We start from the raw sequence: 19,413 nt of genomic DNA, 5'->3' as shown, positions 1-19,413 counted from the left end.
TTACTAATACTTGCAATACTTACTCATTTACAACAATGGAAAACCCCTTAAAATAATTAAGAAAGGGAACCAGATTTTTGTCTTGACCTCATATTGAAAACATTATTGTGCCCCACAGAAAGTCAGCGCAACAGCCAGCCCATCTCTAGTAAACTTTTGTTAAGACATCATTCTGTAACATTGCGTGGAAGCCTGGAACAGTGCCTCTGGACTGGCAAACTCAGATAGTGGTTCCTTTTTGAAGCAGAGGGCGTGTTCCAACTTCAGAGAACACAGACCCCTCTGGGGAGGTCATTGCCAAGGTCCTCGAGAGGACAATCTGTTCATTAGTTGAAACTCCAACTCAGGAGGCGCATTGAGGTTTCTGTCCTGGTTGTGGAAACCGTAACCAGGCCCTTATCCTCTCCAGTATATTCAAGGATGTGTGGGCGTTTACTCACCTATTCTATGTTTTGTGGACCTGGAGAAGGCATTCATTGGCATCCCTTAGGGTGTCCTGTTGGGGTTGCCTCAGGAGTATGGGGTATTGGGCCTGTTGTTCCGGGCCATTCAGTCCCTGTACAACAGCAATGAGAGCTTGGCTCACAATGCCAGTTTCCAGTGGCTGTTGCCCTTTGTCACTAATTCTTTTGTGGAAAGAATTACTATGCACAGTTGAGGGGCCTAAGGTGGCAGATTTGATGGTCTTGGGATCTCATCTGCTGGCAGATGACGTGGTTTTGCTGGCTAAATCAAGTCATGACCTCCAGCTTGCACTAGAGTGGTTTGCAACCTACTTTGAAGTGGCAGGAATGAAAATGAGCAACTTTTAAGTCTGAGGCCATGGTTCTTAGCCAGAAAAAAAATGTCTTGTTCATATGTGAAGTAAAGCGGGACTGGGAGACTGACCTATTGACTGATGTGGCGTCTTCATTGTTGTGCATGTTGGGTGTGGTAAAGAGACAGCTAAGCTTGAAAGTGATCTGGTCAAGAGCTTTTTCCAAAGGGTAGCCAAATTCACACGAAGAGAGAGGGTGGGGAGATGCTTGGAATAGAGCTGCTATTCTTCCACATTGAAAGGAGCCAGTTGTGGTTGTTCACCACACATCTGACTGGGATGCCTTCTGGCATGCCTCCTGAGTGAGGTGTTTTGTGCATGTCCAATTTGGAGGAGGGCCTGGGGCAGACTAGACTTGCTGAATAGATAAAATTTCTCAGCTTGCTTGGGGAACTCTTTGGTACCAGGGAGAAGATGATCCTGGCATCTCTTCTTAGACTGGTGCCCCTATGATCCGTACCTGAATAAAGAGCTTAGGATGGAGGATCATAATGATGAATGAATGGATAATGTTAAGGTAGTAGCGTAGGATTTTTTTAAGTTGAAAAGATAAAACGCAAACAGATCAAAAGAAATATGCATTTACAATCTTGGGAAACAGGGATGCTTGACTGAGTGCAGTGTTTGTAATACCAGTTCATTGAGCCTGTGGGAAAAGATCTGCCTCCAGAAGGCAAGGGGAAAAAATTCAGTTGTGTTTGTTTCCACAATAAGCCAATTTAAGTGTGTCATGGGTGAACACGCCCTCACACTCTGGCTTTTCTCATGTTTTAACTTTACACAGAGGCGCACATAGACTTGTATTTTGTTTTAACCCTCATACAAACACAACTTGATTGTAGACCACCAAGAAGGCAAACCAAGAATAATATTGAAATGATTAAAAGGGAATTCTGACGTTATGTTTTGACAATAGTAGATATATTTATTGTAAAATCAAGGCCAAATATTTAAAACATTAAAAATGATCACTTACTGTAAAATCTTCTAAATAGGATCAAGAAGCTTAGATACTGATATGTAATTTTTAGAACAGAATACAATGATATTATACTTTGCAGCTTTTCTGGCCAGTCCATGACATGGCAGTCCAACAGCTGCTACAACCAACGATAGACTGCGAAGGAAGGATGCACGTTCTAAATTTGAAAAGTGACACCTTTGTGTAAGTTGCTTAAACCTGCATTCTTTTCTGTGAACATCCAATGGTAACTCCCCCTTTTGCAAAAGCCCAGGTCTATAGAAGTCAATGGACGCTCAGATGTCTGTTTGGGGGATTTCTATTTTCTTTTAAAACAATATTATGTGCTATTCATGGTCCTCATTAAAAGGTGGCTTACCAAGCTTACCAATAGAGGCGACTGATTCCTGTCTCCAGCTAAAGTATCCTTTGGGAAGATACTTAATTCAGTTCTCCCAGATGCATCCATGTAAGTGAGAGGCATAGATAAAGGTGATGTATGAATCTGTGTGAGATTGGGTGAATGAACCTTATAGAGTGCTCAGCTGAGCTACTGGTAAATGGGCTGGTACTTATAAAGACAGGCCCTGTCTTAGAGTGGGCCTATCTATTGACAAATAACTATTGTATAAATGTGCTGTGTCATTCAATTTATTAGATTCCCACCGTTCTTGTGACATCTGGTTTAAGCCAGTTAGCTCTACATCTTTAACTGGTTGTATCCTAATCAGAAGAAACTATAGGAAATCTTCCAGATAGGCCAAAATTATATGTCCAAGAGAAAGCAAAGTATATTGTCGTAAAAACTAAGTCTATGTACATGCACTCCATGATTCAGCAGCTTGTAAAACCACATTTAGCAGCAATAACTTGAATTGTTTTCTGTATGACTTTATTAGTTTCTCATATCCCCATAAGGAACTTCTTTTTTTTTTTTTTTTTAACGGCATCAGCGCAAATGGTCACCCCTCCACCACTGCACTTGACAGTTGGTGTGAGGTGTTTGTGGTGACACATTCTTTCTGCTTTTCAGACATGCCACTCTGCATTCTGGCCAGACATCTCCATTTTAGACTCGTTTGTCCCAGAAGTCTTGTGGTTGGTTCGTATGCAACTTTGCAAACCTAAGCCATGCTGCTATATTCTTCTTTTAGAGAGAACCGCTTTCCTTCTGGCTACACTTCCTTGGGGTGAATTTATTGGGACATTCACTCCTAGGAAGATTGTGGTATTGTGTAAATATACAATGCTTCTGACCAGCTAACTGATCAAACTGCTTTTACAGAGGTGGTCACAATATACTCTACAACTTTGGAAATTTAATTTGTTGCCCAGGATTAGGTGAAAAAACAACAACAGTCGTTTAAAATGGCAACTCACATATTTGGTGTGACGGGAACTGTAGCGGTGTTTCAAAAGTGGCTAAAAGTACCAAACCTTGAATACTTGTGCCCCTGGAACAATAAAGCAAGATGGTCATCTTTTCTAGCTTAATAAACTGCCGTTTTATGACAGAATGTCAACCACTGGAACAGACACAGCTCAGTTTTAATATTAACTTCTTTATGACTGTGTTTTGAGGAAGTTATGTTTAAAAGTTAAAGTCCTCTTTATCTTTGACTGAGTGCTATCAGACCCTGTCAGCTCAGAAAGAAGCAACCATCCTTCCCTTTTCCAATTCAGGGTCTCCAGCACCCACCAGTTCCATGGACTTCAGTGCCCTCGCCAGTCACCATATATGTAGAACGTCGTTGAGATAAATGCGCATCGACCTTTTGCACCCTGTTATCACATTTCTGCTGAGTTAAGCTAATTGTGTGCTAGCCCTTCCTCCAAATTTAACAGTCACATATGACAGTTTTCAAGTTGAAGAACTGAAACCTCTTTAGAAAATGTAAGGTCACAGGGAAATACATTTAGTTTTGAGTAAAGAAAAACGGACTAATTTAGGGCTGTCCTTACTTAATGGAAGTCTTTCTATTTGTTTCTCTGAATTATGAACAGAAATTAATTCATTGGAACTTCGGTTAGTTTTCTGACACACTGGGCGAACGCTTCTTTCAGGAGATCCTGACATGACAAAACTGCACTTCCCCATCCTGTAACGTCTATTTACTTCAACACTTGATGTAACTAGTAGTTACATCAGTTCCTCTGCTTAAACAGAGTTTGCACAGACATAGAAATTATGTAAGTCTAAACAGGAAATTTCTCACTCAGCATACTAAAGATGGGCAGAGTTCATCTTGGTTCATCTTGTTAAATAGAGAACTGTTTCCACAAGAGGAAGTGATCATATTCATCCCACTGAGGCTTAAGCATTTTCACTGACATAGGCTACCACTTCCAAACATGCAGAGCAGTGAAAAGGATACCCTTTACCATCTATTAATAGAACATGGGTACTTCTGAGCAAAGCACCAAAAACCAAACGAAACATGCAACAGGGAAGTCACCCCAGCTTTCGCCCAAACTTCTGCTTTTGCTTCCTGTGTGTGTTCATGAAAATGTGCTTTATTTCCCTGTCTTTTAATGCTTGATTGCTTTTAATATATCTGCATAATGCCCCACACTGTGAAGCGTGGCAGATGAATAGCGTATATCATGGGTTTCCTTATCACATTGCAACTTTCATTTTATGTGTACTTCTTACAGGTTAGTTCTCATGGCTCATTTATAGTGAATTTTGTTCACACCATAGAATGTAAATAAAAGATGGACCTAGTCAACATAATGTTAGCCTGTTGGCCTCTGTTTTTGCTGTTGTCATCTTGACGTTTTCTAATTGGACTTTGACTAAGAAACTGTGGATCAGTAACTAGTAACATCACAATTTAGGCCTGCTATAAAGCATACTCTGCTATATCATCCTTTTTTAATCTAGTAACAACCCTAATCTAAAACATTTACACAGTTGTATTCAGTACAACTATAAGTTAGCAGCTGAGATCATGAAAGTGTTTCCTGAGGTCACAGAGGGTCCTCAGAAAGAATGCACCGGTTTCACTTGGAAGCCACGCCCATAAACTATATTTTGTATAGTTTATGATTTTTTGTTAATAAGCGAATGTGCATTTGATGAGCGTTTACAGGTACCTGCAAGCATTTTTGTGGCTCACTAAGCTAATTACAGCCTCAGAGAGTTGCTATGGGGGTTGACGCTTTGGATGAATAAAGTAAACTTTGAAATGTGTGAAATGCCTGCATAAATCTCAAAGATGGTTTGCTGTAACATTCTCTTCTTATGCACATAAGAGCTGTGAAACTGGACTTTGTACTAAATTATTTTGTTTCTACTCCTACTTATTAGGTGTTATATAAGTGCAATCATACTGCACACATCCAACATGTTTTAATGCGTTTTTATGCACTTCCTAATCTCTGGTTCCAGGGATTCTGCTTCAACGCTTGTATTCTGCATTAAGACTCATGCACTGGGTTAACTTGAACCCATTGTTCATAACGCTAAGTGGAATTTTGTACCGTGAACCACTGTTAAGAGTGTTCAGGTAAATTTAGTCTCCATGTGATTAAATCCAGCGTTGATGACCAGAGGACTCCATTCATGAGGCTTCCCCTGGCGCGACATAGAGGGCTGGGCGAACTGAAAACAGTGGGTGTGACCAAAAATACGAAAATGTATTACACTGCAAGTCTGGCAGACACTTCAGTATGAATGGTGGAGCTAGAGCGGACAAGTTTGTTTCAGCAATTAAGAAAGCTAGTGAGAGGTGAGAGAAAGATGGAAAGCGCTCAAGTGCGTTGCTGTGTGTTAGAGGATGACTTTTGCACCGTACTGCAAAAGTCTGAAAGTGAAAGAAAATGTGTCAGGTCATATTGGTGCAAAAGCGCGCCTCGCAAATGTTGGCTGAATTTAAAAAAGAAACAGAAGTGCAACGTTTGCGCCTGACCGCCAGTGATGTGGGGGTAAGTCTGTCAGTTCATATTATTTTATGAATTACACGCATATAAATCAAATAAATTCACCACTTCACAGCTGTGCTCCCTTCAAAGCCCAAACGAGGAAGCAGATTATGACTTTGATGGAACTTTGCATTCACTAAAGCTGATTTTCTTTTTGCAGATTCACTGCAGTATTTCAGTACTTTTTGCACAGACCTAGACACATTAGAGATGCTATCCGTTTTAAGAGGTTCAGGGAGTTTTGAGGGCCGTGCAACGCTCACTCATGCGTAATGGGCGGTTTGCACAAAGATAAAAGGAAGTATGCGGTGTCAGACAGAGATAGTAACCCGGCCTTCCTCTTCCTTTTTGTATTTTTTAAAAACGTTATTTAATGACTGGACCTGAAACGGTTTTCTTGACAGGGCTGCACCCTGTCCGCATTTTTTGTGTGTTCCGTATCCAAGCGCGTCACGCGAGCTGCGCCCGGTTATTATTATCGTGCGAAACCTGCAAAGAAAGAAAAAAAAAAATCCATGTGACTTATGTGAACTCCGCCGATCCTTTTTATAGCTCAGTCTTATCAGTGTGTGGTTGGCGAGCGTCACCTCCTGGAAAAAAGCAAACCAGAGCGCAGTGAGCGTCTCTTCATTATGAACCAAAACTGCCGTAGCGAAGGAAGCAACTGGGAGAGGTGCGTTCAGGTGCTGTCGGAAACGAGTAAAGCTATTCGGATTTGAAAACCTGAGAACACCCACCTTACTAGGGGTGGGGAAAAAAAAATCGATACTGTGTAGTATCGTGATATTTTGTTTGCTAATAATGTATCGATACAGGGACAGCAGAAATCGATATTTTGTTACAAAAAAGGTTTTTGTGCTCTGACTTCAGAGCATGTTGATCAGCTCCTTTTTCTGAGCAAGAATCCTGACGTTCCTTCACTGTCCAAATGTGTTTAACTTTTTTTGGCAGCAATAAACATGACAGTTTACTTATTTTAATTTAAGACATGTTTTATTTTAATTAAGTTTAAAACTTTTTTATCTAATGTAAAATTATATTTTGTTTTAATTTACTTTCAAATTCTTCAGTTGCTGAATGGGCTGCATAGTTTTCATAAATTGCATAGTTCAGAATAGCTATAATTGTACCAGATGGTTGCATTCAGTTAAGTTGGACTAGACTGTAATACAAACCGTTCAGTTTGTCAACAATAAAACTGACTGAAATGAGAGAATGACTGAGTGCGAGACTTTGATATTAGATAAAATGAATATTGATAAAGTTTACCTTTATGTACAGAATCTGAATATCGCAAAATATTACAAAAAAAATTGCAATAATATCATATCGTACGTTAAGTATTGTGATAATATCGTATCGTGGGATGTATGGTGATTCCCACCTCTACACCTTACCCCTACCAGAATGAATAAATAAATACACAGAATATAAGAAGTAATTTTGCAGTTCTAAATGATTAAAAAGACAGCTCTGACATACAAGTATTTTGTGCTTCACCATCAAAATAATTATAATAATCCGACCAATGTAGGATTTTTTTTTTTTAAACAAAACTACACTTTTATTATATGCAGTTATTTATTTTACTTGTATATGCTCTCCGTGACTCTGATGGATCTTGTGTTTAGGTCATCCCAAAAATAAAAATCAAGTGGGAAAACGACCCTACTTCTCCATTTATGACCTCTGTAAACATTTTCCAATTGATTTAATGGTCTTGATTGCTGGTTTCTCATTTATTTCCTAATACAGCATGATGTTAATTTTATGGTCTACCTTAAAACAATATTGACCAAAAGAGGTACACTAGCACTAAATGGTGGCTCTTTCCATTTTTTTTTCTTTTTTTATTATAGAGTTATTGAGGTTGTTTGAAATCAAATAATTACTTTATGTCATTTTTCATGCGGTTTGAACACACTTATTTCCAAAAACCTCTGGCCAGGGACCTCATAATTAATAGCTGAGCAGAAGTTATTGTATAAAAAAACAAGATCAGTCTCATATTTGTGGTTATTTTGATGCTCTTTTTTGCATCTTTGCTTTCAAATTAGGTAGGGTTAATTTGTTTTTTGCTCTTAAAGGGGGCACTCCAGTGACAGCTTAAACAAATAAGCAATTTGTTGGCTGAAATTTCACCACATGTTCTGCATTGATGTGAAATTGGAACAAATATTTTCCAAGCTTTGTTTTTCCCTTCTCTCGCTTTTCTCATATTTCCACTTGATTTTCCTTCATATTCAGCTTACAGAGCTAAAGAAACAGCACTCAGCTTTCTACTAACTTTCTTTTTCAGATTTTCTTTTGGCAGTTATCCTAGCACCCCCTCGTTTCTCTGCTTTTTGGACTCATTAAGAGTAAAGATGTAGACTAACTCTGGTGTAAAGCGTGTGTGAGTTTCATAATGAGTGACATGGGGTTTCCCTGTCCCTATTTTCTTCATTCATGTGGCTGGAGTCAGAGAAGTATAGAGTTACCATCCCGGATATGAGCTGAATATTGAGTGAGTGCGTTTGAAGGAGAGAGAGGAAGGGAAGCTGCACATTTGTGAGAGTGAGCATGAAAACGTATGTGTGTATGTGTGTGAGAGGCAGACAATAGGAGGAAGCCTATTTGAATATTTTATTTATACCTATTATGATCGGTGTGTTTGTTCAGCACTCTTTGTAACAAACACAATCATGCATTTCTTCTTTGTGTTGCCTAGTGACCTGCTGTATTGTAGAAACTTCCTCTTGTCACTTGCACCATTTTGCATCCACAGTACCTAAATTGGAAGCTTAGCAGGAGGAAGTAGCAGAGCTCAAACTTGTGCACTTTATATATTCAAGTCAAAAACTGAGACAAATGTGAAAGATTATATTTAAAACATTTAACATTTAAATGTGTTCCTGTAATAGCGATAATTTAAAGTCATGTCATTATTTATCTGCTGATGTTGTAATACTGAATGCTGAGCAAGTCAAAGGGCTGTAGGGGAAGCAGGTTTCTCAAGATGTGAAGAATAGAGCTTGTGCACCTCTCTCGCCTCTGTGTGAGAAATTCTGCAACTCAGCAAGTGGTCACGTACTTTTAATTACAATTCTCACAACAGCAGCCATACAGTGGTTTTCAATGAAGTAAAGAGTCTCTACAGTATATTTTACTGTGAATCTGTTCACAATGTGACAAAGAAAAGTGTGACTTGATGCAATAAACTTTCTTTTGCCCTCTAGGAATTACTGAATCACAGAGAAGTCACATTGTTGTGTTCATAATGACAAGAAAGGCCGCTCTTGTGTATAGCTGTGTTGTGAGTAGGTAAGCATGGAAATGAAGTCAAAGCAGGAACTGACTGATTACAGGTTGCTATGTGTGTGCTCTGCCTTCATCTAGACAAATTAGGGGAAATATAAATGCAAAGTTGCTATAGAAACACAGGCAAAAGTAGAGAAAGGCAAGAGTTCAAGTTGTGAGGGTCATTTAAGTTCAACTACATTCTTAAAGGCAGGTGAGATTCAGCTGAATTTAAAATCTGTTTGTGTGTTGAAGGAAAATACAGAACCAAGAAAGAGACGGGATCCAAATGACTGATGCAAAGTGAAACCCTACTGAAAGCCACAGGCGGGCAAATCAGTCTAACCCATGTTCATGCTGAGACTTCTTTTCAACAGCATCATAATTCATTGAGGTCAAAACCAGAAGAATTCAAAGAATCCACCACACAGTAGGTTCTAAAAAAAAGAATGTTAAAAATAAGATTGTGTAGTGAACTGCGTGTCATTCAGTCATCCATCCTGGACATGTTGCCAGTTTATTGTTCAGTCAACACACCAAGAAAGACACTCATTCACATTCACATTCATAACTGCGGCCAATTTAGAACCACCAACTAACCTAGCATACATGCTTTGGAGCATGAGATGAAACTGGAGTGCCCTGAGGCACAGGGAGAACAATCAACTGCACAGAAAGGCCTCAACTGGTGGATTCATACCCAGGACGGCAAGAAGGAAAAAACAAACAAACACAGACACTAAGTCTGTATCTGGTTGTTTTTTTTTTGTTTTCATTTTAATCCATGAATTCATTTTTGGTCACTTTAGGGCCGCGGAAAGAAGCTTAAATAGCAACTTTGAAACTATTGCAAGAATTCAGTAGACAAATTTACATTTCTAGCAGATACAGAATAACTTAACTCATTCACTGCCATTGACGTCTATAGCCGTCAATTGCAGTGAATGAGTCAATGGGTTTAACTCATTCACTGCCAATGGCTGGCAGTGAATGAGTTAATAAGATAAGATTTATGCTTCTGTGTCCAACTCTAAGAAGAATGTATTCACACTTGGGAAAATCGAAACAGTGAGCTGCAGCACTCTGACATACTCTGTAGAGATGAGGAGAACTGAAGAATCTGGTGACAATTTTCCTTAGATTTGGTACTAGCACCTTTATGCATTGACCAGTTTACTGAGATTAGAGCATCGTAGCATACGAGCAAAACATCCACATGTACGACTCGGTTCACTTCAGGAGCTGTTACCCTCGCCTGTACTGGGTTGCGGCTAGGTTGCTTCACTTCTTTGAGCATGCAGTCAGCAGAGGACTGTAAAGGCTACTTCTGCTCTTCATGTTGCATTGAGAGATGCAAACCACAGATGGCTCATTCAAATGAAAGTAAACCATGTGTCTATTTGTGCACCGACCAAAAGCAAATGAGTAGGCAGCTTTTACATCACACACCGCAGACATACTGAAATTTCACTCGAGTCATCTTGCTGTCACATGTGTAATTTTTACTGGCTCCTAAGTGAGCCTGAATAATTGTGTCTCATTACTCGGGTTAGAAATGAAAGGACTTTAAATTTCACATAGATTAATATTACAAAAAACAAACACTTGTTAACCTGTATTTATTAGGTATTATTTATATTAGGAGGGAAAGATTAGATTCCACACAAGTCTGTATTCTGTAATTGTCCGTGTCATTCAAAAATCTTGTACTTATACTTATTATTTTAAAGCTCTCACTTCAGCTGTAGTAGTATCTTGTTCCTCTTCTTTTACCACCTTCGGTCTTGATGAAACCTTCTCACAACTGCAGTGGATCGATTCACAGATGTAAAGCGGCTTTTCTTGACACTTTAACAGTGGATTTTCCCTCAGCAGCCACTTTCATTTCCAGCTGTAGCAGTTTCAGTGAAGAGTTTTAGGGTCTCAAAATGGTCTAAAAGGCGCAGTATGACATTTTGGATTTTTTTTTTAAACTTCCTAAAAATTACAGTGGAATATACCAGCCTCATATCTGTACATATCATAATGACTAAGTGGCGTGGAACGGCTAGGTTCCTGCTGCCCAAATTTAGTTACAGTCAAGCAGTAGAGAATCTCCAGGGTGTATTTGTCAGAAATTTAAAACCACAAAAATTACAAAGATGCAGCGTTTTGATATTAACCACCAAGATTTAGAGAGGCCTGTTACTGCGACGACCATGGTAGGTGATTATCAACCATTGCACAACTGCCTGTGCGGTCACAAAATTTGTATCTGCGATGGAATTTTGTTGGATTCATTACTAAGTACGGAGTGAGGAAGTGCTGCAGGCTTGGAAAAACCACCCGTACTGTAGGTTTTTACTCATGTTTATTCAGAAACATGAACATTTATAAAAATCACATTTCTGTAAATACAAGCAGGGACAGTGTGGAACAAAAATGTTAACGTGACGCAAGCTGAGATGTTAGGGTGGTGGCTGAGTAGCTAATGTTACTACCATATGCAGTATAAAACATGGACGTAGCTTCTGGGTCGGAAAAATAAAGCCGATACGGCAGTTTATCTGGAGGCCACTAGTTGGCGATAGCTGTAGATCTTCTTGGCCTATAGAAGTCTACAAGAAAACAACTTTCTGATTTGACCTCTGTAAAGGCGTTCCTGTTGATGGTTATGTTTATGGGCTCATTTTGTGTCATACTGAATAACAAACAAACAAACCAAAGAAGAAACAAAAGTTAAAGTCTGTTTTGTTTCGAAATACTACATTTCAATGTGAAGGATCAACTTGTGATTGACAACTCGTTAGCCAAAGAGCGTGAGTTTTTTCATAGACACAGTAGCCTCTCTGCGACACAATTAATTTTCAGCTTTATTTATATGGCACCAATTCACAACAACAGTCAACTCAAGGTGCTTTATATTGTACGGTAAAGACGTGACAATATTAGAAAGCCCAACAGTCACACATCCCCCTATGAGCAAATACTTTGGGACAGTGGGAAGGAAAAACTCCCTTTAAACAGGAACTAACTCCATTTCAGGGTAGCCACCTATCATGACTGGTGATATTTTTTTCTTTTTTCATCCAAGATGGTGAGGGTGGACATTCTCATCTTGCTAGCTTATGCTAGTTTAATCAGAATCAGGATACTTTATTGATCCCTAGGGGAAATTATTTTTGTTACAGTGCTCCAGTATAAAAACTAACAAAGACAGACAATACACTAAGTAAGAAATAGATACAATATATACATGACTTATATACATATAAGTCACTATTGATAAATAGCTGAGTAAGAAGAAGGGCGTGTGCAAAAAGGGTGTAGCTATTACAGTATACAGTGTGTTAAGCCAAATCTTTAAGGGCCTTCTCTAAATTGGAAGTCTTTTCTCTCTTCATCTGAAAAGGGCGATTACATAATTTCCATATTGAGCTGTCATTCTATTGTAATCTCTTTGAATACAAACAGGTACTTCCATACCTGCGGCTCACTGCCTTATCAATGAATTGGAGCTGCACCAATTGCAATCTTCCATGTGTAGTTTTTGCTGTGCTTGTGAGTGTCCTTCTTTGGCATGTGAAGATTGAAGATAGGACACCTGTAGGTGTGCTAGCTGCACCTGTTAGTCCTGGAAGAACAGCAGGCCTTGGTACATATGGAGTCTACCTGTAAACCCAACCACAAAAATCCCAAATATCATTGGATTTTCACAATCAAAAGATATCAAAAGCATTAGCTCTGGTGACAAACATAGGACTGAATCCCGCCCACCACCCCCTAACTCCCTTGTTGCAGGTACCAGGTCTATCAACTTCTTCTTCTTTAATGCTGGATGTTCTTTTTGAAATAGTAGCAAGAAAGTTAATAAAGTTAAACAAAAAAAGTTATGTCTTTACTTTTCTGTACAATAAGAAAGCTATGCAAATATGTTTGAGCACTGATGAAGTAGATGAATTTAAAGATACAGAATAACAAACATTTTTTTCTTTCAAATGAAATGAAATGTGCTAAAAGCTCTCCGAGCTGTTTGGCACCAGATTTTCAAGTCTGCAGCATTAGTGATTCTTGCTATGCTGTGAAGAGGCTGGCTGAGACGATACTTGAGTCTTCTGTGTCATTGGAGTCTCTTTTTACTTTAAGCCTTTGTACCTGGTAATTGTGTGAATTTTGTTCTTCACCACAGCCTGGTAATGCAAACACATTCGCAGTCACTCACGTAAGTCACAGCCATGGGACAGCAGCACTTCCTCTTCTGTCACCATCAAGCCTCGATTTTGAAATAATGGCCTCAGGCGGCCTAAAACACTCTTATCTCTCTCATCTCAGCTTTTCAGGAACTAAAAAAGAAGCCTTGTTTGCAGCTTGATGGGAGTTGTTTTGCACATTTCTGATTAACCAATGGGCTTTGACCATGTGAGATGTTGAAAAAGAACACCTTTTTAAACAAGGAAAACCACAAATTTTGTTTCATGGAAAATTCTCATGATGCGAACGAGATATCCTGCCTTGGAGAGCTTAAAATAAAGCTTTTCTTTATCCACTGATTCACGTGTAAAAGTGTTAAGACTTTTGTGAAGGTGTTTGTGCACACTGTGAGTGAGTGGGTGCACTGTATGTGCATACCTGTTGCTCCTGTGGCCAGATTTAACCTTTTATCCTTTCTTAGCTAAAAGTGAAAGTACAGTTGCTTTGGAGACAGCCTAACATGTGAGCAGCAGTTCTGTCTTATTCTGTCCAATCTTACAAACTCAGAACCTGAAATATATTCTTTGATAGTTGCCTTACTTTACCTCTAAGCAGGGTGGGTAGGCTGTTTTCATTCCTTTCTGTTTCTCAGAAAGTTTCAGATATGGCTGCACAGAGCTTCCCCCGTGCAGAAATCACACTGTGATTTTGTCACTGAGTGACAGCTAGAATTTCAACCAGTAGTTTATGTTTTTTATGGCTTTTTTGGGGGGGATTAGTGTCAAGCATTTCAAGATATTATATTGTATTGTATTGATTACACAGAAGAAATCTCTCGCAGAGCATTCAAAGGGCCAGGGTTGTGTTAAGTTGATGTTTCTGGAAGTATGCACAGTAGTTATAAAAGAAGGACTTTGCAGGTTTTAGTGGAAGCAGGGAAAAGAAAAAAAGAGCAGAAGGAAGCAGAATGCAATGTATGCAGATTTTTAACATTTAGTAATAGTTTGATATTGACACTGAAATGTTGAGTCTGATTGTTTAACTAATTTTAGGGAAGACCGAGCAATGCGTGTGAAGGGCGCATGCTTCTAGACCTGCAGTTCTGTATAATAGCTGGACCACCTGTAACTTTTAAACTTAATGTTTTCATCCTGCCTAAGAATCTGCAGTAACTTTAGCCCTAGCAACAGAATTCATTTGCATATCTTAACAGGAAACACTCCCATGTCTGATATCAGCACTTGTACTTACAAGCAAATTCTCTTCCTCAACTAAGAATTGTTCTTGTAAGAGTGGTCTCTCAAACCCATAGTAGGCAGGTATTTTTGGTTGGCCACGCTAGTTTACAGTTACAGGGTTTCCAGTAAGCTGCTGCTCTATGAAGCTGAGAAGATGGAGAATGTGTGACAGTTCTTGGGTAGTCGGCACTGAGGGTTTAACTGTCTCACACTGTGCAACTTATTGATAACTAACCGTTGCCACAAGTGCACTGTTCACTACTACTGTGGTGTTTTTAGTCAGAGCTACTGGTTTCCAGTAAAGAACTGCACCTAGTGGCTTTACAGGAGAGGAAGTGGTAGTGGCAGAGCCTGAACGTGCATTCAGAAAAGGATGAAAACAGTCTTCACTTGTCGGTTACTTATCTTTTCATGCAAAATTTTTGCAGAATGTGCATTTACATATTTGTCTTTTATTTCATTGAGCTGATGATACTGCAGATTCCTGAAATGGGAACGGAGTGAAAAAGGGTCAAAGGTCAAAGCCATAGCACTGCAATGAAGAGGACACGTGCATGTGCACTTGCTGACTTACTTCTCGTGTGTCATGCTTAAAAACTGAGGTGGTATACTGTATTTATACTGTATTTGTTTGTTGGTGGTTTGTGTTGAAGTGGTTGAAGATTGTTTTTAACAGTAAACCTGATAGTTTTACGATTTAGACACTAGGAAGTGTCTACAGCACACGACGTTTTACTTTTTGAATGGAGGTGGAGCGTTGAATCAAGAGTTATACACAGAGTTATATCGCCACCTAGTGGAAAAGCACTGACATGATACCCAACATATAAATCAGCTTACTGTCTGTACACTGTAGTTCTCGGGGTTTTCAGGATGTTAATATGCGAATATTTATATAGTTTATATAGAAATATTAAGAAAGACACATTTCCAGCATTCTGTTTAATGCCGGGAAGTGGCTGATGGAAATTAAAAATGTACACACCATCAAATTGTGAACATAATAAGTTTGCTAAAACAGAAGTGATTTTATTGTTGTACACTAGGTCATTTTTCACACCAAAATTTAAAAAAAAGAAAAAAAAAAACATTAAAAATAATCATCATCTTTTCTGAGCCTTCAGGGTCTGTCAAACCTTCATCTTTAGGCATACAACTACACCACCACTCTGTCTCCACCTGCTGGTAGAGTTGGAGGCAAACAGCATTCTTTAATTTATGTGTTTTACTGCTGTTTACTAACTTGCAGTCTTTTAAGGAAATATGTATTCAGCACTTCTACCTCAATATTTCACTGATTTCAACTTAATACTTAGGAATTGCCGACCTGTCCAGGGTGTACCCCGCCTCTCGCCCTGTGGTAGCTGGAATAGCCTCCAGTCCCTCTGTGACAAACAGAAGAGAATGGATGGACAGGTAGTAAGAAAACACTCAGTCTAACTGACAACAACCCTGAGACATTGCAGAATTGACCGATTTTTGGATAAGATAAGATAACCTTTATTAGTCCCACGCGTAGGAAATTTGTTGGGTTAAGGCTGCCGACCTTTGCCAGCGCCATCTTACCCTTCCGACCATACATACATTACAACATCATATGGGGAAGACTGGTCAGAGAGGTATAACAATGGAAAATGCACAACATGAGGAAAGACGAGGAGAAAAAATAACTCCCCCCAGACTGAGCTCCAACAGGGAGATCAGTTTGAGAACAGAAAAAAAACACACCTCAGCACATGAATCCGCACATCTCACTACATAGAAGACATAAGCTTCGAAGGCGTTTGGAGGGGGTGGGGGGGGTGAGTCTGTGTCAGTGCACATGCATGTGTGTGTGTGTTCCGTGTTCCGCCGAGAGAAAGTGTCCCTTCACCCGGTTAGGCAAAAGTCAACAGTCTTCGGTCGACGCGGGTAACCTTGAAGGAAGAGGGATAAAGTCACAACACAGTCTTGTTATCTAATGTAGAATTGTTATTCCCGTCAGCTTTTGCCTTGAGCATCCAGCTGGCGCCAGGGAGGCTGCATGAGATGAAGATAGTAGCTGTTTTGGTTAGTGCGAACAAACTGCATCCAGTTTTACAGTTGGTCTAATGTCCGTCACTGGTCACCAGGTTCTTATCTGATGTTGCAGGTTATTTACGAGCCGTGCAGCAAGAACAGAGAAAGCCTGGTGACCTTTAAAATTTTTTACACCAGAGGGGGCACTGTGGGCTCCAACGACAGCAAGAGTATGAAACCATGACTAACAGAAATCTTGGTTTATGACACATCTAACAACACATTGCACAACACCTTATTTCTTTGCCTTTATGACACAGTTTCATGTTTACTCCAGAACCCGCTTGTAAAGGCCCACTTCATTAGTTACACCTTCCTAATGCTACGTTGGAAACCATTTACCTGAAATCTTCGTGGCATGGATTCATCAAAATGTTGGAAATATTCCTCTGAGATTTTGGTTTATATTAACATGATGAAATTACACACTTGCTGCAGATTTGTCATCTGTACATCTATAATGCAGATCTCTTGTGCCACCACATCCCAGAGGTGAGTTTAAGGTGATTTGAGTTTTGTGTCATGGTATGTTATCCTGCTGGAGTCAGCTGTCAGGAGAGGGTACACTGTGATTACTTAAGAGATGGACATGGTCAGCAATGTTACTCAAGTAGGCTGTGGTGTTTAAATGATGCCCAATTGGTACTAAGGGGGTCCAATTTTTCCAAAATTCCAAATTCTTAACCTGCAATCTAAATGCCACAGTACAAACCAAGACTCATCAGGTCAGGTAACATTTTTCCAGTCTCCTATTGTCCAATTTTGGTGAGACTATGTGAATTGTAGCATCGGTTTTCAGTTCTTAGCTAACAGGAGAATCACCTGCAGTGGTGTTCTGCTTCTGACGAGTATCTGCTTCAAGGTACTGTTGTCTTCTTTTTGACTCAAAGCAGTCAGGCCATTCTCTTCTGAACTCTGCCATCAACTGTGCATTTTCACCCAGAGAACTGCTGCACTCTGGATACTTTCAGGATGCCTCTTTCAGACTATTCACTGTAAACCCAGAGATGGTTGTGTGGGAAAATGAGTTTCTGAAACCAGCCTGTCTAGCATCAACAACGGTGTGACTTTTAAAGTCACTTAAATCACATTTCTTCCCCATTCTGATATTTCATTTGAACTTCAGCAGGTCATCTTGACCATGTCTACATGGCTAGATGCACAGCGTGGCTGCTATATGTTTGACTGATTAGAATTTTTTGTTAATGAGCAATTTAATAGGTGTACATAATGAAGTGGCTGGTGAGTGTATATATCCATGCCATATTGAAGCTGCTATTAATTTCTTTTTAATAATTCTATATTTAATATCTGCAAAGAGGCATTGTCAGTTTGTAATTACTGTTAATTGTGAATATCTCACAAACAACTACAGTTTACACACATGAAATACCAGAGACAGAAATGACTTGTAGATCCTAGTTAATGTGGGGTTAGTATCAGCAGAGGGCAGTGTTTTCCACATCATCCCAATCAACTGAGCATCTGTGTGTTGGACTTCAGGCGGGGTGGATTTGTGCCCTCCAGCACAGCAACCCTGCGTTCTTTGAAGCTCTGGTATCTCCAGAGATTACACACTGAAACCACACCCCCTGGGGGATGAAGAGACTGAGTGGTTGGCGAGTGTCAGCTGGAGGTATTGATTGGCATACTTAAAGGCAACAATAGAGGAGAGCAGTGAGAAACAGTCGTGTTCTGGTTCACAGAGTGGATCGGGTCAATTGAGGGAGCTGTGACGATGTGTTAGACTAATTCCATGTGTGTGTGGATATGTGTGGATCCTTTTTAATGAATATTGATTGGGCTGCAGTTGAAGTTTGCATTGGACAAAGAGGCAACTGCACATCTTTAGTTCTTCATTCATTTCTTAATCCACTCTGTAAAGGAAACCGACCTCTACCTAAACAAAAAAGTGACAAACTCTCCTTATATGCAGGACTATAATCTATATGTAACTTCCATTCACATGAAATCGATTCCCACAGTACTACACTTCACACAGAAATAGAATAAACAATAGTAAATAGTAAACTGGGATGCCTTGACTTGTTCTCCTAAATCTTCTGGGATGTTTTTGTCTCGACCGCTCTGAATGTACCATAAATTGTGTATAACACTTTTGAATACCCAGGCCTCAATTCTTTCAGTATCTGCAAACTACTGTAGCTTACAAACTCCCAAAACTAGACTGAAATGCTATTATTGCTGCAATTTTTTCTAACTAGCAAAGACCATTAAGCATGTGTGTGTTGTTTTTATAATTAGACTTACAACCAGACTTTCAAGAAGACACGGGAAAGTGATTTTAAGCCTGACATGGGATGAAAAGACTGTGACAGATATGTAGGAACATGTAAAACAATATCAAAGGCAACCTACTCAACTTTTTATGGTCCTGTGACAACACTCAGGACTTCTGGACTGCCTGGAATATTTGAAAAACCAAAAAGCAGTTTCAGAATAGGATGAACTGTTTCACAAAGGTTATGCATTTAGACATATTTCCATTGAAAACAGCATTATACTAGGCATAGCCTTTAGCAAAAAGGAGTCACTCGATAACCTTTTCACATTTTTTATAGATGGATAAAAATAGGGCTGTCTATAATAAACAACAAAAAAACAACACAGTTAACATTACAAATGCCACAGGCACCTTATATGATGAGGTAGTAACAGTGACAAAAAAACTGTAAAAGTAAGACTGACAGCGCATAAGAGAGAAATGTAAATTACATTAACAAATAACAAGTATGCTATAAATCCTAGAAAAGCAGCTGCATGAAGATCCCAAACACAAAAATATGTTTGGGATCTTATCCCTGGCAGGTGTGCATCACCTATCACAGTATGAAGAGCATAGAGAACAGTAGGAAGGGTTTCCTGAAGCGTTCTTTGTGGGGTTGAGTCTGAGGGAGAGGAAGTGGTGTGGAAGTGTGGAGTGGAGAGGGTGTGATGATGTTGTC

At 39.4% G+C, this 19,413-nt stretch overlaps 1 long non-coding RNA gene across 1 annotated transcript in view; it reads left to right on the top strand.

The window, feature by feature from the left end:
• Window positions 1-5,444: 5,444 nt before the first annotated feature.
• The window catches only part of LOC101475125 (uncharacterized), a 77,724-nt gene continuing 63,755 nt past the window's right edge, over window positions 5,445-19,413 (top strand). The window contains exon 1 of the long non-coding RNA XR_001167975.3: window positions 5,445-5,705. This is a non-coding gene — a long non-coding RNA (uncharacterized LOC101475125). The remainder of the gene's footprint in view (window positions 5,706-19,413) is intronic.

This window comes from Maylandia zebra, linkage group LG13 (genome assembly GCF_041146795.1).
Source record: "Maylandia zebra isolate NMK-2024a linkage group LG13, Mzebra_GT3a, whole genome shotgun sequence".
NCBI classification, from domain to species: Eukaryota; Metazoa; Chordata; class Actinopteri; order Cichliformes; family Cichlidae; genus Maylandia; species Maylandia zebra.
The sequence above is the reverse complement of the archived record's forward strand: the minus strand, read 5'-3'. Positions and strand labels throughout refer to the sequence as shown.